This window comes from Rhopalosiphum padi, chromosome 1 (genome assembly GCF_020882245.1).
Source record: "Rhopalosiphum padi isolate XX-2018 chromosome 1, ASM2088224v1, whole genome shotgun sequence".
Classification (NCBI taxonomy): domain Eukaryota; kingdom Metazoa; phylum Arthropoda; class Insecta; order Hemiptera; family Aphididae; genus Rhopalosiphum; species Rhopalosiphum padi.
In genome coordinates, this window is record NC_083597.1 from 72,320,620 (window position 1) to 72,348,515 (window position 27,896).

A 27,896-nucleotide genomic window follows, 5' to 3' on the forward strand; every position below is an offset into this window, starting at 1 on the left:
ATATCATCTTAATGGTTACTTCACACTTTTTACAAATAACATATTTTTAATTCATGAAAATACATTTTAAAATTGTCAAAAATATTACTTAATATATTATATATGCATTAAATTATTAATGATTAATTATCATAGTAAGTACAATTATTATTGAAGCAATGCGTAATAAGCATATAAATAAATTGCCAACAATATTTGTTTTTCACTTCAATAACTTTTCTTAAAAAACACATTCAATTAAAATAATGTAATTCTATTAGTTTGTAAATACGTTAAAATAATAGTTTTAATTTAGTTGAATTCAGTGCCATTGGCACATAACACCTAAACAACTAATCATTACAATTTAATTTTGTACTAAATTTGTAAATAAAACAAACATACACAAATATGAGTGTGAAATCAGTATTAAATAATTTTAATAGGTGTTTTTTGTTATGCGGCATTGGTAGTATAAACTACAACCAGGGAAGCTTAAAGACGACAGTGATGTTTAATGTCTTGCGATATTTCATAATTTGGGTTAACGTTGTAATACAACATACGCCAGCAACAAATGGGTAATCGATATGTTTAATTTTATTTCAATAATTTTGGCATTATTCTCAATTCTATTATAGTCATAATTGTTATTTTATATGCAATCGATTCAATTAACATTGTCATAACAATATCGAATATCTTGAAAAAGAAAATTGTATAATGCGCATGTTATGAACTTTTATTTTATAGGTAAAATTAAGGTGGATTGAGAAATGATGGAAATAAAATCATTAATAATGCTCGGCTGTATCGAATTAATATTAATTAGAAAATTCCCATCCCATATGTGTCGAATATTTTTTGATAAGTAACTATTCATGATATTAACTAAACTTGAAAATATTCAAGAAAAGTTGATACAACTGAATGTGGTCAGGCCAATAAAAATAAAAATAAATTGGTTTGTCGTAATTGGATTTAATTTGTATTTCTTAATAAATAATATAGATTTTATACATAGGCTTGTGTACAACTACGATAAAATCTATACACTATACAAATTAAATAAAGTATATTTATCATATAAGAATTTTTTAGTACAAATATTATAGATATTTAAAAGTATATCATTAGTTGTTTCTATCCCGTTATATCGTTGTATTCTAGTTTCTTCTATTGGATTGTAGAATTTAGTATATTTAAACAACTCAAATAATTAATAATTACAGTAAATAGCTTATAAATTTAAACTTTATTTTGTGAACTCCATGTAGACCGAAATTAACTTTTTTCATTAATCTTATTCCATGAATTATCATATTATAAAAAATTATGTAGATTAAATCTATTTATCCACGTAAATATAAGATTGATTTCACTATTAGCAACTTTAAAGAAAAATAAATATATATTCAACCTGTGTACCTATACAATATACTTTTCGATTTATATTGTTTTTAATCGTACTAAATAAACTTTCAATTTGCAATAATTATATGAATTGAAACATAATAAACATTTGGCTTATAAAAATTCGAATTATCTCCTTTTTTGGTAATAGAACGACGCACTTTTATATTTAAATAAATTACACATCATTTTTTCAATTAAATCAGAATACTTTGATATATTATGTATGTTAGATAAGTTTAAGACTAATACTCTGACGCCATACAATACAAAAAACATATATTTTTAGGTTCAATGGTTGATCTCAAATATGTGTCTGTGCATTACATGTTGTGAATACATACTACTAATATTGCATATTAGGTGGTTGGTGAACAAAATAAATGATCAAATGTTGGAAAGAAATTCAACAATAAGCAAACTCAGAGATATGTATTTGGAAGTTATAGAATGCTTAGACGATATCAATGGATAATAATTTTTTTCTTTTTATTAAGATCAAGTTTTTTATCTTTCGAAGATTGCATGAACACTATCATATTAACCTGTATGGAATATATCAGATTAATTTAAGACAACTAATTTTTTTATCTAACAAGATTTGTACATATTTATTTATTCAAATTCTGTTCAAATTTAATAAATAACCGATAAATACAAATATATAATTGATTTAGTTTTAGTTAAATAACAGTCATTGTATTATTTGTATATTATATAAATATTAAGAAAATTTGATTAGAAATATTTTAAAACTGGATTTTCGGTGTACTTTATAGGTAGTAAGTGTGAGTGTAGGTTGTCATTTTGAAGGTCAGTCTTATGGATGTGTTAAAATAAATATTAAATGAAAAAATCAGATCTAGAACGATGCTATGATTAATTACAATTAGACAATTTTTTGCAAGAGTGACTTAATAATCTTCCTACAGTAAAATATTAAAATATCAATCGTCTGATATAATTATATACAAGTATAATATATAACTGATATTTGTTATCCAAATATTCATAATTATAATAGACATAATAACATGATAAATAACCCATAAAAAGTATTTTTAATAGCTTGGTTAATACTTCTTTGTGGTTAAAAAGTACAGAACAACATTCAAAACATCGGAAAAGGTAAAGATTAAAAATAAGTACAAACAGTTATGTATATCGGAAAGGACTGATTTATTTTATGGTGTCAATACTGATATGAATTACATATTATTGTATTGTTTAGGCTATGGCATTTTTGAGTGTGTGATTAATTGATTACATGAATTAACAGTTCTGAAACAAAAAATACAAAAAAATAATATAAATTTCCATACTAAAAATCATTTATCATAAATTATGCCATATTTTTGTATAAAAATACATAAAATAATATGTGAGTATAATATTATAATATTGCTATTTATGAATTAGTATTCAAGCAATTTAAACATTAACTATATATATATAAAGTTAAATCTTAATAAATTGGGAAAAACTGTATTTATATAAACTTATGAACTAAAATGATATTATCAAAAATCGTTTTAAATTTATTTTTATATGCCATATTATTCTAAACAAAAAATATGCATCTATTAATTAAATACTAAACAAACATATTCAATGTCAACTTTTATATTTAATTTTACCTTTCCAAATAAATTAATTTTTATTATGAACATCTACCACAAAATGAAATATACAAAATACATGAGATTGGAATCACTATTATAATTAATGGAGTTAACCTTATTAAAAGTAAAATGGTCGATAAAAAAAGACATTCATTAAAACAAAAAAATTAAGTTTTATGAATGATCTAAACTTGTACTTTTTTATTTATATATTGTATTTAAAACTAATGCTTATAATCATGAAATAATCTTTATTAAACTCATCAGATTTAAAAAATAAGTTTTACCCGTTTTCAAAATTATTAATTTATTTAGTATATTGAAATTATGAAAAATATTAATTTTAATTTAAAAACAAATCGGCTTATTTACTATAACATTATTTAAATGTTGAATAGTTAATTATTTGTACTCACCATCAATTGGCTGGTGGCTGGGGTGGCTTTGGCGACCGATTTGATGGCCTTGGCAGATTGGACTTGTCCGACGACAACGATGTTCATGGTTACTTTTTCAGCGCCCATTTTTGATTTGTTGGTTGGATTTTGAGGATTAAAGTGAAAACTGCAAGTGGAAATAAAATTGTTATTAATTCGATATTAAAATAAAACTGTTAATTTCGTTTTGTACTCACCAAAGAATAGATTCGCACAAAAAGATGTGTTATGCCGGAATCGAGATCTCGGATGCCTTTATATACTGTGTCAGTCGACAGATAAAAGTGGGGCCGTAGCATGGCGTGATGTCGATAGTATTATTTTTATTTTGTTATACAGCGGTGTTGTGAAACGATATATTTACACCATATCGAATATTGATAAAAGTTTATCGTGGACGAAAGTGGTGTATTAAACAACAATAATAATAATTTTGTTAAAAGCGTAAACATAAATCATATACAACATATTTTTTTTTACAAGAAATACACTCAAAAAGTATTGACATTTTTGGAAATTTTTGTTACCTATTTTTAAAATCAATTTTTTAATGAATTATTAATTGGTTCTAACTTTACAATTGAATAATTTAAGTTTAGATAAACTAAAGTGTTAACCAAAATTTTGCTTAGCATTCCTATGCCATTCACTTATGTTTTAAATAATTAACTAATTATTTGGATTTGATTGTTATGTATCGAATCTAAATAATCAGAATATAATAATTTATTTTTCGCAATATGAAATTTATAAAAATTATACACGCTATTAAAGTGAAAATACTTTGATACAGGCCATATAAAATACATGTATTTTAAGGTCCAATGGCTTATCTCAAATGTCTGTCAGTGCGTTGCATTTTGTGAATACATACTAATATTAATGTTCATTAAATGGTTGGTGAACAAGATAAATAATCAAATCTTGGAAAGAAATTCAACAATAAGCACACTCAGAGATATGTATTTGGAAGTTATAGAATGGTTAGACGATATCAATAGATCAATATATGGTTTTTCAAGCATAGTTGATCTTAGCGGAACAAATGTTGTTCGATTTGAATTTAAAGGTTCCATATTATGGTTCACTTGAGCGTTCAGCTTAATATTCATTATTTTTTGGTTTTTAGTTTAATCGGGTGAGTATTGTATTACATAAACGTTCCATGATAGAAAGAAATCCTAGAATAAAACGCCAGGTATGATTAATGTATTTACTACATTCGCTACATATGTTTTCACATGTATAGAATATATCAGATTTAATTAAAACAACTACTTATCTTATTAAACAATGTACCTATGCGCTTATTTATTTATTCAAATTTTGTTCAAATTGGATAAATAATCAAAAAGTCTAAGTATATAATTGCTATAGTTCTAGTTATTTAACAGTCTTTGTATTATTTGTATATTATACACTTCACTTATATTAATACAATTTGATTATTGCATATTTGATATGAAATATTATAAACTCATGTATTCGGTCTACTTGATAGTAAGTGTGAGTGTAGATTTTCATTTTGAAGGTCAGTCTTATCCATGTGTTAAAATGCAAATTATATGTAAAACAAAATTAGATTTAGAACGATGTTACATCTTTTATTTCTATGAATATGTATAATTCTTTTTTTATAAAGTTATATTAATATAATATACTATATTACAATATTTATAGAATGTTGAAAATTTCTTAAAATATTTTATTTAATATATCACATATAACTTAAAACTCACTATTAACTTCACTTATTAGCTTCTTATTGCGATTGTTAAATTCCTTTAAATTAGCTTTAATATTTTGAAATATTCATTATATCAAAAAAAAAAATAAATATTTTTATACGTAATGATAAAATATGTAGTGTAACATAAATTTCAAATGGCATACGTGTAAACGTTAAAAAAATATATATATTTAAATATACATAATGATATAGGTTGGATTCATATATTTTTGATTTAACCTTGGTATTCTATGATAACAATTTAAATTGTTGTATATTTTTCCATACTGAAAGTTGCGTTGAAAGTGTGCATTTGGTTCGGTATCAGTTTGATGTCAGTTCATTCAAAATCCTCTCCATAAGGGCAGTTTTAGTTTTGTAATACGTCCACTATTTAAAATATGAGATAAGAGTAATATACTAAGTTATTAATATAATTAAATATTATATTATCAATTGGATGTGTTACTTGGGAGTTCTTATGGTTAAGTTGTGTTATGGTAATGTGTATTACAATAAGACATTGTTTTAATTTCTTGTCACAATAAACGTTTCGAACAGATCCTAGACAATAATTCTGATATTGTTTCGATATTTTTTTTGGTTTACAAAACCATTAGGTTGCTAAATGTTACATTTATAGCGTAAATGAAAACCAAATAACTTAAACGGCAGAAATACAGATTTATTTTACGGTATCAACACATAATGAATATAAAATTACATATAATTATTATGTACTATTTAGACCATGGCATTTTTGAGTTTGGGATTCTTGGGACGTGGTGACTTCGTGAATTAACAGTTCTGAAACAATAAAAACGTGGTCTTTTAATACAATAATATAATATTTTTATATCAGACATTGCAAAAGACAATAATATTTTATACTATAAATCTAAATAACTTAAAAATTTAAACCGATTTAAAATATCAACAACTTAAATTGATTACAGGATCAAAAAAAGCAATCTTGTATTGTTATCGCCTAAATGTTAATTATGAATATGTATTTACGTATATATAATACATTTTATTTACATTCAAGTATATGTTATTTTCATTGGCGTTATTTTTAAAGATAAATAAAAATTGATACAGATATTTGAGTTTATAATAATATTTAAAAGTTAATTCGTTACGCAATAAACAGTAATGACACAATCAATCGATTACATCTTATGTTTAAAAAGTGGTACAAAAATATATTATTAAACATATAAACATATATTTATATTATATAATTATAAATTATAGTATGAGTGTGCTCACCATCAATTGGCTTGTAGCTGGGCTGGTCTTGGCGACGGTCTTGACGGCCTTGGTAAATTGGACTTGTCCAACTAGTATGATGTTCATGGATGCTTTTTAAACGAACATTTTTGATTTGTTGGTTGGTTTTTGAGGATTAAAGTGAGAACTGAAATAGGTTCTCACCAAAGAATATAATTGCACAAAAAATGTGTTATATTGGAATTGAACATTTGGATGTCTTTTTATACAAATATTAGAGGCCCCTTTAAGTGTGGCGGTATTGGGGCGTGATTATTTTGATGCCGTTCATCGTTGGCCATTGCCTTACTGGTTGATAAAACGCTTAAAAGTAATTGATAATGTATCATGTCGTATAGGTAAAAATCTAATGATTTATGTACTTGGATCATAGAAATATTAAATAGAAGGCAATTGTACTTTTAATGAAAATGTCGAATTTGAATTCAATAATCAAAAAGTCATTGTACATGAAAAATGATGCTGATCAGTATATCAGTCTAAATCACTAATTGTATTTCATGATATATATTTTTGATATTGCTATTAACGTAATTTATGTTGCTATATGTATGCAATAGATTGAATTAATTTCTTCAGAAAATATTGCATTTTAAAGTACCATTGAGTGTATAAAATTTGTAATATACGTGAAAGTTACATATCTCCACAAATAATGTTATTGGGCTATAGTAAAATAATGTAAACCGTTATACATTATTTAAATATTATATAATAACTTTATCCAAAATAGAATTGAATTTAAAAAAGATCAAAAACTAAATGAAATAAATGCATACATATTTTTTAGAGCTTTTGATGTTAGTATGAACTGTTTTTGAAAAACTTAGTATTAATTTATTAAACCTTGAATATAAAAATTAAACATTTTATACATTTTAACTTACTGTAATATTATAATTTGTATATTTTCTTGATGTTAAAAAATTTTGAAAAATTTTAACTTCAAATGCTTATAAAAAAAAGTTTATTGTACGTTGGTAATTTAAATATGTTTGTAATTCTTTTAAAATAAATGTAGTAGGATCTAGTATAAATTTCAAACTTTTTAACTACGTTGATTATCTACATTGAAAGATAAAAAAAAAAAATGACAAAAATTCCAATTTCTTATTATAAATGAGTCGAAATATTCATCAAATTGGTTCAGATTCAAAAAATGCTCATAAAACATTTCTTGATAATTTATTTCAAGTATGTACAACTGTTGTTCGTCTTCGAGTTACATTAAACGAATTACAAGCCTTTGGCTGTTTTAAAATACAAGAAGCTGAAAATCGAAGCAATTTTTGATAACTTATTGTGTATATAACTACATAAAAAAAAAACATGTATCATTATAAAATCAATATAATATTCATCGCTCCACTCAATATATAATGGTGCAATAAGTTATAGTTGTACTAAACTTTAGGATTAGAGTGTACCTCATCAATGATTAGGTCAATGCAATGGGTTTGTTAAATTTATATACAATGATAAATCTTTGTATATAAAAATTATTCTGAGCTTAGATGGATATTTTTTCATAGAATTTAAATATAAATTATATAAATTATATAACAGTTATATGCAGTAATAATCAATAAATTAATAATTGCATAAAATTAATTAAAATATAATATGCAGTAGCGTAAAATCGTTATAAAAATATTTTTTCTTATTAAAACAAAATGACTTAAATCACTATTCATTGTTTAAATGCCTATCAAATGTTGTCCTAATCTGATTCTTAAATGCATTTAAAAAAATTATTGGCGGAGAATTTATAAAAAAATCGTTAAATTTAAAGAATAAATAGTTATTTTTATGATGCATGTTTTAAACGCATTTGTATAATAAACATGTCAACACAGAAATAATCAATATTATTTGATATTTTTACTTAGATTTAATTTGATATTTTTGCCTTATTTATAATTATCATATTACATCACATCCATACAGTGGTCAATGAACAAATATTCGTAATCATTAGTAACATTTTACAATCTCGATTTCGTCTGACGTACGATATTTAGGTACACGAATTACTACAAAGCGCTCTATCGGCCAACCGACAACAACCAACAACAAGCACTTGTTACGATCACGCCACCACGCCGCACCACATTAAGCGAATATTGCGAGTGTATAAAAGCACGTTCTGGTGCTTCATTCAGGCATAACGCAATTTTTGTGCAAATCTAATCTTCAGTGAGTATATTATAATACAATCTATCTAATAATAATATTTGTTTTAATTCATTTAAATCGTTTGTATTTTATATATATTTTCTATACTTTTAGCTTTCACTTCATTCCACGAAAACAAATCAAAAACCAAAAATGGGCGCTGAAAAAGTAACCATGAACATCGTTGTCGTCGGACAAGTCCAATCTGCCAAGGCCATCAAATCGGTCGCCAAAGCCACCCCAGCCACCAGCCAATTGATGGTGAGTTTATAAATTATTTTGCAAATGTTTTGATTACAATTTTAGACGTTTTTTGAATTTTTGATTTCGTATCATCGCTATGTTTCTCACATATGTATTTGTTGTGTATATGAGTGGAGTAATAAATTGATTTAATTTTTGATAAATTAATGACGAATTGGTAAATAAATTAAATGATTACTATAATTAATATTATTTTCTGTTTATCATACGAATATAATATATTACTTCTTGTTTAATTTACTATAATTCTTTAATATTCTATACTGAATAATAATTATTTTTTTGGTAATTTATTGTATATAACTCGTCAAATTATATATATTGGTTACAGATAACTCATATGATACAATTCATAAACATAGCTTACTAAACCCGTTTAATTATCTGTTGAAATTCTCAAAAATATCCCTAACATACATTGTAAACGGACAAAGTTGTCAAAATAAATAATTTTTATTTTAATGCAGTTGCATTAGTTAGTTTTTACTATCTTACTGCTGCCTAATGAAATTAATTTGTAACATTAAAAAATGTCTTATTTTATTTTACTGAATAGTAAGCCATAATAATTTCATTTAAAATCATTAGTTTATAATTTGGTTCTATCATGATTACTTACTTTTATTTTACCTGCCTATATAATATTATGTTGTATTTAATCGACTATTTTTTGTTTTGTTTCAGAACTGTTAATTCATGACGTCCACATCAATCTCAAATTAAAAAATGCCATAGCCTAAACAGTACATAATATTATTATAATTTGTTTATAATTATAATATGTATTGACATTGCAAAATAAATCAGTTTCTTCCGTCAATAAACTTGTTGTTTTTATTTATTTCTGCTATTTTACGTTCCTAAAATAATTTATAAGCCTTTACTCTGTGATGCTATTTTAATGAGATCGCAGAGATAATGTAGTGGGCACTATTTTTTTTATACTTATTCTAATACTGGTAAATTTGTATTTTTTTTTTCTTAACTACAATTACACCAACTTATTTAAGATAGATTTAAACATTTTTAACATAATAGTTTTTATATTTCAACTAAACTATTGAAAAAGTCTGAATGTCTAATATATATTCAGTATAGAATTATCGTAAATAATAATTATTCAATTATTATTTGATAGAATATTACTCTAAATAATTATTATTTACAATTATTTCTTGGCAAAGACTATGAACATAAATTATATTTAATAATTATTAATAATAATATCATTGTATATTATACAAAAAAAGAAATAAGCTAATACTTAAGTTATATAATTCAATTAAAATATAAAAGTAAGAATTTATCATAGCTCATACTATGCTTTTTCATAAATACATATTTCTTTTTTTTGTAGATTAGACTTACTAAGAATATCACAAACGCTGCATAATGTGTAGATTCTAATGCTAAAATATAAATTTGAATATTATTGCATAGTTATGGACGTTATGGGGATTTAATTGATTGTATGTTTCTAAATAAATGTATTAATATAATATTTGCGTTCTATATTTTCATATAATAACTAAAATTTAGCTCAAAATAATATTGTGATATTTGCATATAAATATTACAATTATTTTAATGTAGATCATGTATTATATGCCTATGATAAAATTAATCGTTAATCACGAATAACTACTTAAAATGAATAATATGAAAATATCTTGAGTTTAACATAATATGTATATATTTTTTTCTGATTTCTTAGATATGTGAATTCCACGTTGCTAATACATTAAATGTATAGTAGGTTTATTTTTGTTTTTTTAAATAGTTTTTTAATTTTAATTTATACATTTATCAAGCTTTTAGTATATTATTTTATAATTCAATGTAATCCCTTATGTCATATTGTATTAGGTTTATTCAACGCTATTAACAGATACGAAATAGTTTAACGTATAAAATAATTACATTTAATCTTGATTAAATATTTTTGTAACGTCTTGAGTTTTAGCTGAAATGTTCTAATCCACCAATAAAAATACCATTGAAAATAAGACACTACTAATTTCTTCGATTAAATAATTTACTTATAATATAATACAATTCACTAAATTTGTTTTTATTTTACTATGGAAAATAAATTAAAAGCTTATAGGTACGTACTTATGTAATTTTTAGAGGTAATTAATTATATGGAATTTTCGGGTTATTTGTTGAGCATTTTTTAGTTATTTTTAGGACATATAAATACAACCAATAAATAAAGTAAATACTAAATAATGTAATAAGTGCATTTAATGCAATTTCCTAAAATTAATTAATAATTAAAAATTTGTCATGCATTGAAATATAATGTACCTTCATACACATATGAGTCACATATATTTCACTAATCATATGAATAATTGTTATGGAAATGATTTTATTTATTTTTCAATATATTATAATTTATTTATAGAATTTATTTTTAAATGTATATAATTTACATCAACACAAACGGCATTATAACAGCTTATACGTATATTATCATATTTTAAAGTAAATTAATTAATTTGTTATTATTATCACAAATTACTTTTAATTTTTTTTACATCTATACAACATGAATAAAATGTATTAAGAAAACATACATTACAAAATACATCTTATTTTGTAGAATTTTATCTGTAATTATAAAAACTCTGTTATAACAAAAATTAATAATATTAATTATTTGTCAAAAAATGCTTATTGATTTTATAATATGTTATTATATTATGTTATATTTGTATATAATAAACATTCAATATTTTTTTCATCTTTTAAATTTAAAGTAAAATTATTATTTTTTTTTTCAATTTCAAATAATTAATATTGAATCTATAATAAAATAATATATTAAAGTATTTATACTTTATATAGAAATAAATATTAAAACATTCGTTATTTATTTAATATAAAAATGAATAAAATATAATATCATAGCTTCTAGCAACTATTTTAACTATAAACAAATCATATCATTGCAAATTGGTTTGTAGAGAGTTAATGTCAATATAAATGCTTCAAGAAAAAAAATATAACTATTATAATTTCAAAAAAAATCTCATATCTAAAGAATTAATCTCAATAAAAAATAATATAATCATTATTTTTTTAATGATTCTTGAAACAAAAAAATTAAAATCAAAATAGCATGTACCTATATCTCGTAAGTTTTTTTCATCAATATCTAACGAAATCTAAATCTAAGAATATAGCTCATTTATTAAGATCTTATAATATTATTATTCTAATTATTTGCATCAATGAAAGACTTTAACAAGTAATCAATATTACCCAAGAACGAATACTATGTAATATAAATGCCTGACTATGACTTTGGTATATTAGTTAAAGTTCTTTATACAGAACTGTAAATATTCTGATTAGATACCTAGAGTAAAATCTGAAATAATCATATTAATTACTATAAAACCATTTCGCATGGCTGTTATAATAATCTTCCTACAGTAAAATATTAAAATATCAATCGTCTGATATAATTATATACAAGTATAATATATAACTGATATTTGTTATCCAAATATTCATAATTATAATAGACATAATAACATGATACATAACCCATAAAAAGTAGTTAAATGGGTTATATAACACTTCTTTGTGGTTAAAAAGTACAGAACAACATTCAAAACATCGGAAAAGGTAAAGATTAAAAATAAGTACAAACAGTTATGTATATCGGAAAGGACTGATTTATTTTATGGTGTCAATAATGATATGAATTACATATTATTGTATTGTTTAGGCTATGGCATTTTTGAGTGTGTGATTAATTGATTACATGAATTAACAGTTCTGAAACAAAAAATACAAAGACAAATATCAATTAAAATATACATTTCCATACTAAAAATCATTTATCATAAATTATAATATATTTTTGTATAACAATACATAAAATAATATGTGAGTATAATATTATAATATTGCTATTTACGAATTAGTATTCAAGCATTTTAAACAATAACTATATATATATATACATTATATTTTTTAAAGTTAAATAAAAATTAACAAATAATGCTCAGGTATATTTAGAAAGAAAATCATAATAAATTGGGGAAAACTGTATTTATATAAACTTATAAATTAGAATGATATTATCAAATATCGTTTCAAATTTGTTTTTATATAACATATTATTCTAAACAAAAAATATGCATCTATTAATGAAAAACTAAACAATAATAAGCAGTAAACTTTTATATATTTTGATTTCACCTTTTCAAATAAATAATTTTTTACTATGAACAACCACTACAAAACAAAATATACAAATACATGAAATTTCGATTTCCATTACAATTAATGGGAGTCTACCTTGCTTAAGTTAAAATCGTCGATAAAAAAAAGAGACATTTAATAATATAAAAAAATCAATGTTATTAAAGATTTAAGGTGTAATATATTTGTACTATTTTTGGGTGGTTAATATTACTAATGCTAATAATCATGAAATAATCTTTATTAAACTCATCAGATTTAAAAATAAGTTTTATCCGTTTTCAAAATTATTAATATATTTAGTATATTTAAATTATGAAAAATATTAATTTGAATTTGAAAAAAATCGGCTAGCTACCTATAACATTATTTACATATTGTATAGTTAATTATTTGTACTCACCATCAATTGGCTGGTGGCTGGGGTGGCTTTGGCGATCGATTTGATGGCCTTGGCAGATTGGACTTGTCCGACGACAACGATGTTCATGGTTACTTTTTCAGCGCCCATTTTTGATTTGTTGGTTGGTTTTTGAGGATTAAAGTGAAAACTGCAAGTGGAAATAAAATTGTTATTAATTCGATATCAAAATAAAACTGTAAATTTCGTTTTGTACTTACCAAAGAATAAATTCGCACAAAAAGATGTGTTATGCCGGAATCGAGATCTCGGTTGTCTTTATATACTGTGTCAGTCGACAGATAAAAGTGGGGCCGTAGCATGGCGTGATGTCGATAATATTATTTTTATTTTGTTATACAGCGCTTATATTTTGTTGTAAAACGATATTTTATCATACTATGTCTAATATTGTTATAAGTATATCAAGGACGACAGAAGTGTATTAAAAAAAAATAAAAATAATTTCGTAAAAAGTATAAGCATAAATCATATACAAGAATTTTTTTTAAAGAGAAACACACTCAAAACGTTTTAACGTTTATAGACATTTTTTTTTTTTTACCTATTTTAAACATTGAATGAGTTATTAATTAGTTCTAACTCTCCAAGTATTAATTGAAGTTTAGATAAACGAAATAGTTTACCAAAATTTTGTTTAGCATTTCTATGCCACTCAGTTATGTTTTAAATAATTATAATTTTAACAATTAACTAGCTACTTATTTGGATTTGATTTTTATGTATCGAAATAATCAGAAAATAATAATTTATTTCGAATTATTATATATATAATTTTTGAAACGTTGAAAATATAATTTGAGGTTCCTTATAAGTTCTTATAGAAAATAAAAATACAATTTAGTGATAATCCGTAATAAAATTATAAAAGCATTTGAAGTTAGAATTTTAACAATAAATATTGTTTAAATCGTCGTAATTAGCAAATTATTTTTTAAGTTTCAACTTGAGATTTGAACATATACTACATTGTTTCATTTTTGTATTTTTTATAAAAATATTACTGGAGTTTAATATATTTTTATGAACTTTTGACGTTCAATTCTTATGGCATTGATCTTCACCCGTAAAATAACTATTTTTCCTCAAATGCTTTTTGTTATTTTACTGTAAAATACGTAGAATTGTTTTGAGCTATTTTTGGATACAAGACATTTTGTTTTTAGTTTTAAAAAATTCTATAAATGTAATTTTTAATGTAAAATATTCACCAGGATAATTTTATGAAATTGTAATAAAATATTCCTCATTAATATTTCATACTGGAACTAAAATGTATGAAAAACATCTAAACATTATTATTTTGTGTGGACATTTAAAGTTCTAAATTTAAAATTTACTTTACACAATGATATTTTTATTTTTATATGTAAATAAATAAATTTTAAAATATTACTTATTTAAACCATACATTCAATTACACAGTTTTATGGTATGATGGTATTGATTTAAAAATTATTAACATTTATTATGGTACCTATAAATTATATTTGTTATTATTACGAAATATTAATAATATAACAATTTTTATTTTTTCCTCGAAAATTGAATCAATCTATCAAAATAATATCTACTAATAGTAAAATAATTTACTTCAATAGCATTACAAAAAAAAAAAAAACAAATCATAAAATGTATTTAGTGATTTAGTTTTTCAGACTCGTATTCCACTCGGAATCGTTTTTCGTATAGGATTATGCATCGTTTCCCAACTGTTTACTCATAGTCATAACATTTGTAGTTTTTACTAAAAATCTACAATTTTTTTATTGTTACTATAAGTATATTTTGCAAATCGTTTTTATACAAATCCAGGAACTAATTAATAATTATCATTCCTATTGTATGATTTGTGATATTTTCCGTTAGACCGGTATCAATTTGGTTTGTGAAAAACGTCCCGCAGAATTTTACTACTTGGTAATGCAATTTTCTGTTTTCTTTGAGAAACCATTTACGGGTATGCGTTTTAGACATTCCAATTATAAAAAAAATGTTATATTTTATTAATATAACATAACAATTATATTCGTTTATAATTTCAGTCGGTTGCTATACATTCTGATACACATCACCTCGGCCCGACGTAAATACCACGAGATGTGTTGTAGTTCACACTTCACAGTAAATAATAATATTAAACATATTTTATAAACTACCGTGTAAGTTAATAATAATCGTCAATACCGAAAACGAAACGATTTGCTCAAAATAATTATTGAAAAAACTTTTATTCTTTGCGTCTCATTTCGTTTCATTACTTGTTTTTTTAACGACTTTTATTAATAATAATTTATTAGTATATTATTCGTGTTTATACGACATTGGACAGTAGTTGAATATGAGTGCTATATCATAGCGATTTTATTTTTTCACCGGAAGCTCGGCGTTTGAGACACGAATCAATAGCGGCTCGACAGTCGACGACATCATTAGCAATAATACCTAATATTATTTTGATTTATAATGCATCATTATAATGTATTATTGTTACTCGTCACAAACGGGTGATGGGTTTTGTCTATATCTTTTGTCCAACAACGGGCGGTTAAAACGTTTCGAACGTGGCGGTATACTGTATTATTCGATTTTTGTTGTCCGCCAACGGTTTATAGACGCACGTATTTTCGCAACGAATCCCAAATATATTACATCCGCGACCGACCTCGTGTAAACGATAACAAACGACGACAATTCTCGTCGGTGTCCGCAGTGCGGCACGATTACGGTCATTGACGTTTTCGTTTACGTTAAGGGAAGGGGCGAAGGTAATTTATATCCGCGGCGATATCTGTTAATATCAATGGGGTACCTGCGACTTCTAACCGGATGTAAACTTAAGTCTACGATATTAAAAGTAATACATTAGATTAGAGCCGTGCACACCAACGCTACCAATATAGTGATATTAGGTTTATTCACCGGGGCTTGTTCCCGAAACGATTTTTGTGGTTTACGGTTAAATCTTAATGTTGGTTTTATTTTATTTTATCGACATATTTAGTCTTAGAGTTCTAAAATAATATTATGTACCTGACGTATTAAAATATTATAATCAACAAGCGAACCACTCTTATAATCGTATGATGATATTTTAAAAAATAAATTTTTATGTGACTAGAATTTTTTTCAAAAATTAATTGTGTCATGAGTTTTACATCCCGAATTTTACAAATTGAGTTCAATTAGACTTCATATTCTGATAATTATTATTTTTGTATCTTAGAGAAGAAATACATTTACCAATTTAAGCAAAAACAAGTGACTAGAAACTCGTAATCCGTGAATTTGTAGTATAATGTATGTATGTATGTATGTAATATATTGTATGTATGTATGACGTATGTATGCATTTTATTTTTCTGCGGATATCTGCAAATGATTTACATTTGGATTACATTGTTGGTTCTCAGCTGCAATCCTTGTATAAAAAAAAAACAGATTTTAAGTTTCTTTTTATTTTAATTATTATTTTATGAAAGTTGACGAGAGCCTATTTATTTTATTTTTTTATCCACATATATATCAGCAAATATGTGTTTTTTTGACATCTTAAGTCAATCATGCTATATAAATTGAAAATAAAATTACTATTTTATAATTATATTTATGCTTTTGCGCCATTCAAACCTCCACTGTTAAAATGTAGATGAAAAATAAGTTTACAATTTTTCTCCAAATCAAAAAAACAATATTAATCAAATAATTAAAAATAATAGATCATTATATAAATTCTTGAAATAATCTATAAAAAATTGTAAAGACATATATGACAATAATTCTACATTAAAATTACGTCTGATCATTTTGATACACTCTGTATATTATTCACGTATTTATAATAGCTTAAAAAAGGTAATATAATTGTTGTGTGAACGACGAGATATGAAAAATTAACGTTTAAGTCATATTTTATTATTATTTTGATTATCAGCGAAAACAAACTATTAAAATAATAATATGTAATGATATTGTACAGCGAGCGTAATCAGGTGGTACCACTTTGTTGTCGACCAATGCGTTAACAGACGACGAGGCACCAGGATCACGCCACACTGCCCGAGATAATAAATATTATGAATAATTTATGTTGCGCAACAGAAAAATAATAATATTTTGTTATCCTAATTATAATATTTTATAATAACCATAGAAAAACATTCAAAGTCGAATAAACTATTAAGTAAATCTTCTAAATAATAATAATAATATGTACATCGCAGAGTGGTCTGCTGAAACGATATACTTACAATAAAATATAAATACTTAAATAAGAAAAAAATCGTGAACATAATAATTTCCACTGCACAAATTTTGTGAAATATCGAGTAAATTTTTTTAAAAATTTGTATAGGTTTTATATTATATAGAAAAATATTTTGGTAATTAGACATTACCAATAATTATTATAATAATCGAAATGTGTGATAAAATATTTAATTTAATTTTGTTTTCTATTAGGAAGATCATATGTTGAAACGAAAATAAGACAACTTTCTATTCAAATGTCATTTTGCTAATATCGTATACTAATTTATTGTTAAATTACATAAGTATAAAAAACGTATAATGTATATAATAGTATCAAATGTTAAAAAATAATATTGACACCATAATAATATATAGTGTTCTTTTAAATTTATTTAAAAATTGAAATATTTTAAGAAATATTCAAACACCAGCTGTAATATTATACTAATATATGACGACAATAAAATTAGGTAACTATATTTTAAGACTGAACGATTAATTAGTTAATTAATAATTATTGACTGAAGTGCAATATAAGTATAATAAAAAAATATAGCTGTAATACGTGTCTGCTATTCTATAAAATTAAACAATCTGATTCTAATTTACTTATAACGTTTGATAAAACAATATTTTTTGCAAGAATGTTATGAAATAAAAAAAAGAAAATACAAAAGAATTATGTTGACATAAAACTATTTTTATGTATGTTACGATATAATTTAATATAGCTATCGAAGATTTTTGATTTTGTCTATTAATATCGATATAATTTGTTTCTGAAAATATGGAATCAAAAATTATTATTAATAAGTCAAAAAAATGTGGCACTCGTATATTTGTGTATATTATATCGGTTATATTACACACTAAGCTATAAATACATTCATGTTTGTCTACAATAACGAGTTGATTAATCAAACCATTAAAATGCATAATGGTGTATAACTATTGCATTAATGCATTATTATTTTGAATATTTTGTAAATTTTAACAAAAAGTGTACAATTTAATGTAAAAATAAGTAAAAATTGATGTTTTTATTTTATGACTTATGCATTTTAGTTAAACAGTTTCCAAAAATATTGAATTCATATTTTAATCGATATTATTTAGAGGTATTTATAATATTTGTATGATTCAATTACATCGTTAATCGGTAACCAATTCTTCACACATATTTCTTTTTCCTTTGCTTTTTTAATTAATTTAACTAAAACAATTTTAATAGGTATTAAAATATATTATTATTAAAAGTATGTCAATACAACAATGTTAGTAAATAATAATTAATTTATTATAATTTATATAATCAATCACTGCTTAAGAAAAGCTAACTTATTTCACGTTCCATTTTATAAAAACAATATTAATCTTTCACTTCATTTTTCTCCAAAGCTCTATCGTTGGCGTACCTTATATAGTTATATCGGATTAAGTAGATTTTTTTTTTTTATTGTCACGTTATGTTTTCAGACAAAATGTTTATATTGCTTTAGATTTAGTCGTTTTATGAACTATCTATTTTATCTTTCTTGGTTAACGCTACTATTATTGTTATTATTTGTTATTTCTTTATATTACTGTTCTACTTTATTTTACGTTATAATATATTATTAATATACTATACTATTAAAGTAATATTGTACTTTTATTGTTTTAATTTTTTGTTCCCATATAAGTTGATTTGCATTTATACCTACTATTATTAACTTAAGCTATAGCCTGTACTCGCATTATTTTATTACTTTGTTAAAGAAATTTATGTAACCCGTTTATTTGTATAAATTAATTAATTAATATAACATAAACGCCATAGATTATATAATTGTATAATATTAATTATTGAATTTAAAACAAATTTTTACTACGTAAAAACAAAATCCTAAAATAAAATAAGGTAACAATAGGTTTTATCAAGATGTAAAAACCAGACGTATGCATAATAGAGAACTATTTATATAAATAGTATATTTATAAATATTTCTTGAAAAAAGGTGTGTATTTTAATGTATTAACATACAGATACCTAATATAATGTAATATTATTAATTTGGAATACGTCAATAATAAAATGTGTTAATTTCCACTAACTTTAAAATTATATTATAAAGTTACAACTGTGTACGAGAATGCGTATACGTAAAATTTTCCAATTTAGCCTTCAATTAGGAATTTAAATATTTAAATACAACCATTTAAAATACCTATAAAGTGTTTCGAGAACTTTATTTTAAAGTAATATTCTCCAACACTAGTACCAATTTAAATAATTTACCAGAAGGGTTGCCAGATTTTTAAATCTGCAAACTGGAACATTATATGACCTTTTTTTTATTATAATGTTTGTATGGAAATAAGTGGATATCCTTTTTGATTTAAATATTTATTAGCTAATGCAAATATATTAATGTATTGTTATTTATTAATTATTAGTAGTATTTTATAGACATATTAGTTGTTTAATACCCTTTAGTAGGTAAGTATAAATAGTATAATTTTTATATTTTGTATATACATTAGAAACATATACATACATACATTTGAATGCATTTTTTTCAATATAGTTGTATAGTTCTTAATTTTTTTCGTAAAATTAATGTTAGACCATTATTGATCATCGGTCAATTTCATTTTACTGGATTAAACTGAATGATCGACCGGGACTTCGGGACATTCTGTTAAAACTAGGACGAATGGCAAGCCTTTAACTAGGTTAACCAAAATTAGTAATATGATCGATTTCTTTACTAAACGATCTGGGAACACAGATTGGTAATTGTAAAATATACCTAACCTAATCGAGGTGAACACAACAAACCATATAAATCAAAAAAATTAAACCAATTTTATTTTGCTTAAAATAAAACACGTAATTTAATATTAATTATTGAATTATGGTATACGGCTTGTGTTAATTATAAGAAAAAAACAACAATATCATTACGTAATTTGTATTCACGAATAATTCAGTTAGAATATTATTAAAATATCGTCCGATAATATTTACGGTATGTTATTACGATCACGCCACGTTCACTCCCACTTTTTTTCCATTCTCGCGGGACGATTGACTCGTATATAAGACCTCCGAGATCTCAATTCCGACATAACACATCTTTTTGTGCAAATCTATTCTTTGGTGAGTACTTAACACTTGAAACACTTTTTCCTTTTTAAAATAATCGCTGTTACTAAAAATATCTTTTATTTGCAGTTTTTTCTTTACTTCTCAAAAACCAACCAACAAATCAAAAATGGGCGCTGAAAAGGTATCCATGAACATCGTTGTCGTCGGACAAGTCCAATCTGCCAAGGCCATCAAATCGGTCGCCAAAGCCACCCCAGCCACCAGCCAATTGATGGTGAGATCATTTTATAATATTAAGTCTAACTGATCATTCCGCTACCGAATAGTTTCGTTTTTTTTATATATATAAACTATAGATCAATAATTTGTCAAAACCAATTATTATAAAAAGTTTTTAATTTTAAAATTTCTTCTAATTATGACTTATGTACTTATTAAATTAGCAATACGATTGTTTTTTGTATAATTTACTTATACACTATTAACTATAGCAATCTTTGATAAGAGTTGAAAAACTAAATATGTCATACAACACATGTAAAATTAACGATTAACGAGATTTCCGTTATAAATATTAGATATTATTAATTTTAGCTAAAAATACTCACTAAACTTGTAGGTATACCTATATTACACTGCAATAACTAAATAATTAAGTATTATAAAATGGTTTGCTATTACATTATGATAAAATTTTAACTATCAACTTGTTATTTATTTTGTTTCAGAACTGTTAATTCATGTAATCAATCGATCTCAAACTCAAAAATGCCATAGTCCAAACAATACGAAAATGATAATGTAACAATAATTATATACTATTATGATCGTATTGACACCGTAAAATAAACCATGACTTTTCCGACAATTAACTAGTATTTTTTCATTTAAAACCCTATTTACTATATATATATATATATATATATATATATATACAATACATATATCAAAGTATGATATTGTGAATTTTAACATATTATTATGTTGTCGTATAGTGTGACCAAAATAATTGCGTTTTTATAACAGAACTCAAAATGAACAACTTTGAGAAAAATTTATTTTAAGCTTATAACGTTTGTATTCTATGCACATAATTGAATACTTACGCATTTTATAAACGATTAAAGAATTTAAATACTCAGGTACTCTACTTTTTGAAATTATTTATTATATTGCATAGGGCCTTTATTTCCGAGTATATCGGCTCACGGTGGTGTTCGTAGTAAAACTAAATTGAAATGTGAATGAATCTTTGTACAAATGTCTTAATAATTGCATAAGTGTAACAACTTCAAACATTGCTGTTTCACATTTAAATATTGTTGTAATATTATGTGTTCTGTATAACAAAAAAAAAAGACGCCGTAAACACGTGATGATTATGAATTGAGATTGTTGGAAACTATAATAAAACTCAACAGATAAGTTAACAATTTTTTACCAATATTAACCTACAGATATTACAGTCGTGTAGCTTCGAAAATTTAAAATTAACAAATCCAAGACTGGTATACTTGCAGGATATACGTTTGGCCAACATTAAACGTTATAATTACTTAAAAAATAAATATATCCTAATATGTTATATATGTTTTAAGAAATATTTATAAAAAATATGCGTTCTACGAATATGTCATCTTATATCGTCTTATTTTTATGACTAAATTGTAATATATTAACACCATAAACACGATTGATTTGCGTGAAAATTATTGGCAACAAACATCGTTTTATTTATTCAATAAAAACGTTTAAAATTATTTTTTGTTCGGTCTTAACTTGTTTATTTGTCCACAACTAAGTAATAATTAAAGTTTTGATAATTTTAATAATAATAATACCGTAATGATCATTATTTAACTGCACATAGCTTACAAGTAATATTATGGTTTATTATGTAAAATTAAGTTTGTATCGTATTTTTATATTAATTGCCTAGAGAAAAATATATCATATTTTAAGCAAATAGTATTTTGTAGTTAAAATGTTTTGATTAATAAACATCAATAAACAAAAATAATTGGCGAAAATAAAAAAATGCCAAAAAAAAAGATTTCAAGATACATAATAATACAATATAATATATATACATACATAATAAATATTGAATTCGCAAAGAAAACAATATCGTGTATAGAATTGTATATGAAACATATTTTGAAACGGTTAGGTAGTGTTGTTATTCGTATTAACTTGTCCGTCAGAAAAATAATATTATAATATAAAATGAAAATAATAGAAAGCGAAACTTTTTTTGAGCTTCATAAAAATATTGCTTTATTCGGTTATTTTTTTATCGTTACAACTTAAATTTAATTTAAACGTAACATTGTTTTTTTTACGACTCGTAAAAATCAATGACTTTCTAGTATCGTCACAATAATAAGACTTCTCTATGCGTGCGTGTGAGTGTAGCTCGTGTTTATTTACGTGTTTGTTTAGTATAATATAATAATTTCGTTTTACTTGGTAAAAAACCCAACCTGCAGGCAACCCAAAAATAATGTTTGGTAATATATTTTTTTTCTGGAAAATCAAAACTGATAACATAATAAAATAATTTATATGTAATTTAATATGGTGAAGTTTGTTCGAAGCAAACACACATAATATTACTAAAGCAAAAAATAATATATTGAACTCAGAGGTGTATATTTATTATTGCAAGCGTTTTAAATTACATACAAAAATCGTAGGTATAGTTACTTTTATGTACAGTCTATAGTGGTAGGACACGTGGCAGTGGCTTTATGTTTTGCGGTAAAATGTATATAATACGATATCAGTATAATATTATGATCAATATTATAATAAATTTAAAAACGTATGGTTATTTCGAAAAATTTGACTTATCGTTGTCTGAAATATTGAAACACGCGATTCACGAATGCTGAAATTTGTTGCTTATAAGGTTTTTATTTTCATTATTTCGTCGTGTATTATTTCTGTTCATTTCACATCAAACCAACATATTTAAACATTCGAAAACGCAATATAAAATTTATGAATATGTATCTGTAGAAAAATGTCATGACATTTGACCCAAACGAGTGATCAAATTTGAAAAATAGGAAACGGAGCTATAATTTATTCATACCACATCGGAGTATGAAATTCACCAAAAATTGCTAATATCAACTTATAATTTCTTGTGATATTGTATTTTTTTATGATTATTTGGAAAATTAAATTGCACATAAAAAATAGACGATATGTGGACACCGTGATTGGACATTCGATTCTTTTTTTCAGATCACCATATTCATGATCGCTAACAAAAATCGTATTATTAATGAGTATTATATAATATCATTATGTTATATCGTTTGTAGATTAAGAATTATTTTTTTTCTACTGAAATAGAATTATAATCAGCCAAACGCTAATAACGACAAACAAAATCCATTAAATCGTTTTCATAATTTTTTTTACAAATTTATCTGTAATTGTAAGTTGACTTTTTTAATAATTAATTTAATTAATTAATTCGAAATTATGGCCACTACTGGAGGGCTAACTTCATAGAATAATCAACTTAATATTATTACGAAGTAAACCCTACAACAATATGTCTGGTGTAATTTGGAAAAAAATGATTTGGGTATAGTATTAAGTATAAGTTGGTCCCTCCTTTAAGTCAATGTTGGTCGATATCGAAATAGCTCTGAGGAAATTAAAAATTCAAAAAACTAACTATACGTAACAATTACTCACAAATTAAGCTTGAGAACTTAAAATTTTTCAGTTAAGTTTGGAAAAAAATAGAAGGGAGCTAACTTGATATGCATTAAACAATAACCGCCCGATAAAGATACAGTGGATTGCATGGTCGCGACGATAAAATGTAATATTATTACTATCTTATGTACAGTAATTATGTCATCGTCGTCGTGTCGCATGTAAACGCGAATCCGCTAACCACCGTCTCTTTTTAACACTGAATGTACCAAAGTACAAAGATAGCAATTGATTTATTACATTTTTGGTTGTTTTTTTAAGGTCATAGGAGTATTGTAAATTTATTTTTCGGCAAAGAAAAACCATCCATTTCGAAGATTTTAAAACTACACCGTCACGTCGGAATTATCTATATTGTGAACGGTACTCAATTAATCAAAACTGTCTTCTAAACATCACACTGCTTCAGCGCATCGGCCGCGGATGTTTTTTTCTCATTCATTTAACAAGTTTTATTATTTTGTACACAGCGGTATAATGCAGTATATATTACGCGCGACTATTATAACATCACTCGACGAGTGTCGGTTGTAATTATTTATTTTATCGTCACCGTTACCCAAATCCGTTCGAAAATGTTCGTCTGTAGAGATATCAATCAAAACGCGTTTATGTTACAAGTTTGATATGCGCACTGACACCGCAAAATAATCCAGTCGGCTTATTCAACTCAACGCATCTCTTGAGTGTAAATAATTACTGTAAATTATAATCCATATTTCGAGTAAGTTGCTGCCGTAGTGCCGGTCGGGTAAGTACGATAATTTCGCGAGGTTAATGTGGACAGACTAATACGAATAAACCGTCATCGTGCGAAATAATATTTTAATCAATACATTGGTATGTGCATTCAGTATTGTTTTTTGTGTTTAATACATAATAATATATTATGTTACGCCTCAATCATTATCGGTATTACGGCAATATCATAATATAAAGCGAACAGTTTTCAAGTTTCAGAACTATAGGATCACTTACTGTACTATATTATTAAAAAATATCAACACGTTCAAATGATCAGATTCGTAAAAATACAGCTTTTTTGAGAATGTGATGATTGGTACAACTTAATAGGTCACACCGGCTGGTAAAAATAAAATAGAAACCAATTAAGTGATACCTGGTTTAGTGCAAATGTATTTTTATACTTTTTACTTGAATACTTTTCTAGATACTTGGGAAAACAAATATTCAAATATATATAAAATTTGTCTTAATAAATTAATACTTGATTGTTTACTAACAATATTAAATTTATTAGGAACTAAGACCCCAGTTATTGATTTGTAGCTACACAAAGAAGAGAATAATAAATTAATATTTATTTTATATATATTTTTAAAAAGAATTAGTTATTAATCAGTCTAAAAACGTTGTTATTGAATTTCCCAAAAGTTATTCAAGTTTTTCCAATGTGAAAAGTAACTGAGAAAATAGTAATCAATTCTTCCTAATAATATAATACACTTGATTTTGTATTAATTAATATTTTATATCCATGGTGAAACAAAAAGTTCCAATAATTCGTTAAAAATTAAATTATCAATGATTTTACGAATAATATAATTTGCTTAGATACTACTATTAATTAGTATAGTAAAGTTTTATTTTTAAGATACAATATGCTTTTGTGGTGTAATATTCCATTTGAAAAAATATTTAATATGGTAAAAGTAGTTATAACTGTGAAACAAGCTGATAATAGTAAAATATAATAAAAGAAATGTATAATATGATATAATATTATAGTTTATTAGAATCTCTATTAATTAAGTGTAATAAGTTATAACTAATAACTATTAATCACGGCCTATATAGGTCGTCTCTTCGTAAATCTATTAAAAAATATCAACTATTAATGTATAACTGTAATAGTGAATAGTTAAAAAAATCTACGAGTTCTGATCTTTAAATCTTTTAATGTTAAGAAACTTAATTAATAAATAACATATAACTTCTTATCTAATGTCTGTTGTATTGTCAGTTATTTGTTGACTAGTCGCTGTATTTTTAGCCCAAGAGTTTAATAATTACGGTAGTTTCCAAAAACACTGGCGATTAGTTTTTTTCAAGTACCTTCTACTGCTATTGAAGTTTAACGAGCAGAACTGAACATAACGACAGTCAACTATCGTTATAAAATATTTCAAACTAAAAAAGTGTTTAATTTTATATCACTTATATAATAGTGGGACGAATAAGCATACTACTAATTTAAAAAATTTAATAATATTAAATTCTATAAGTAGATTATTATTAAACGTATAATATTTAGTAATTTTAGAATTCGCGTATTTTAAACCATAATACGTAAACCTGATCACTCTGGGTAAGATTTTCATCAAAATCCGGCGGACACTATTGACATTCTTTTTTTTTCTTAAACTCGTTCAGCCTCTTTTTCCCCTCGTCGACTCAACGATATCATACGGTAATGGCCATGGAATGTCTTTAAATACAATGAATTTTAATTTACCGAAGTAGAACGGTCACCGGACGTATTTTTAGTACATAATAATTGTCTTCGTGTAAAGGCACTCAGGTTATAAACTCGTGCCGGTAAAAATAAGAAAAACAAACATTTTCATTTTTCAACCGAGAGTGATAATAGAATATTAATCATTCCAGTACGCACGAAACTATAGTATATTGCGCAAATTCTCAGAATCCTAAAAAACGGAAAATCATATAAAATAGCATAAATTATTAGTTTTATAAATATTTCTTTCGATAAAGTACCTACGTAAATAAAGGTATATATTTAACGAGGTATTCATGAAGATTTGAAATACTTTTTTTCTTTTCATTTTCGCAGTCACGAATGAATTATTGCTTTTTGTCCTTTTTATTCATCAATAAAATAATAAATAGGCACTGTATATTATTTTTAATTTAAAAAAGTCATTCAAATGTTCACGTACATAAAATCATTTTTTTTTTTTTTTTGAAAGAAAAAATACAGTAAATAAAATTTCAAAATAAATACATAATAATAATAATAATAATGATATAGCTTTTGAGAGCCGCAATAATGTATAATAATAAGTATAATATAGGTAACGCGCCGATCATGATATCGTCATGTACATTACAATATTATTATATTCTTTTGAAATAAATCAATTACGATATAAACGCACGTTTTCCATACCAAAAAAATAAATCGAAATAAAAGAGTTTGTATTTATAAAAAAAAAAAATTATCGACGATATCATAATAATATAATACAACTGCTGCAAGTCTGCAGTTGGAGGGCTCGGC

At 24.4% G+C, this 27,896-nt stretch overlaps 4 long non-coding RNA genes across 4 annotated transcripts; 2 read left to right on the forward strand and 2 right to left on the reverse strand.

Annotated features, from left to right (window-relative positions):
- Positions 1-2,547: 2,547 nt before the first annotated feature.
- LOC132917741 (uncharacterized) lies at positions 2,548-3,760 on the reverse strand. The gene is made up of 3 exons (XR_009660325.1): positions 3,649-3,760; positions 3,431-3,578; positions 2,548-2,673 (listed from the first exon to the last, which is right to left on the reverse strand). It is a non-coding gene; the product is annotated as an uncharacterized LOC132917741 (long non-coding RNA).
- Positions 3,761-8,511: 4,751 nt separating this feature from the next.
- LOC132931660 (uncharacterized) lies at positions 8,512-9,736 on the forward strand. Its single transcript, XR_009662770.1, has 3 exons — positions 8,512-8,669; positions 8,763-8,909; positions 9,597-9,736. It is a non-coding gene; the product is annotated as an uncharacterized LOC132931660 (long non-coding RNA).
- A 2,842-nt stretch (positions 9,737-12,578) lies between these two features.
- On the reverse strand, positions 12,579-13,893 carry LOC132918118 (uncharacterized). Its single transcript, XR_009660382.1, has 3 exons — positions 13,755-13,893; positions 13,537-13,684; positions 12,579-12,704 (listed from the first exon to the last, which is right to left on the reverse strand). It is a non-coding gene; the product is annotated as an uncharacterized LOC132918118 (long non-coding RNA).
- A 6,901-nt stretch (positions 13,894-20,794) lies between these two features.
- Positions 20,795-21,768, forward strand: LOC132918153 (uncharacterized). The gene is made up of 3 exons (XR_009660389.1): positions 20,795-20,947; positions 21,023-21,170; positions 21,625-21,768. It is a non-coding gene; the product is annotated as an uncharacterized LOC132918153 (long non-coding RNA).
- The last annotated feature ends 6,128 nt before the right edge of the window (positions 21,769-27,896 follow it).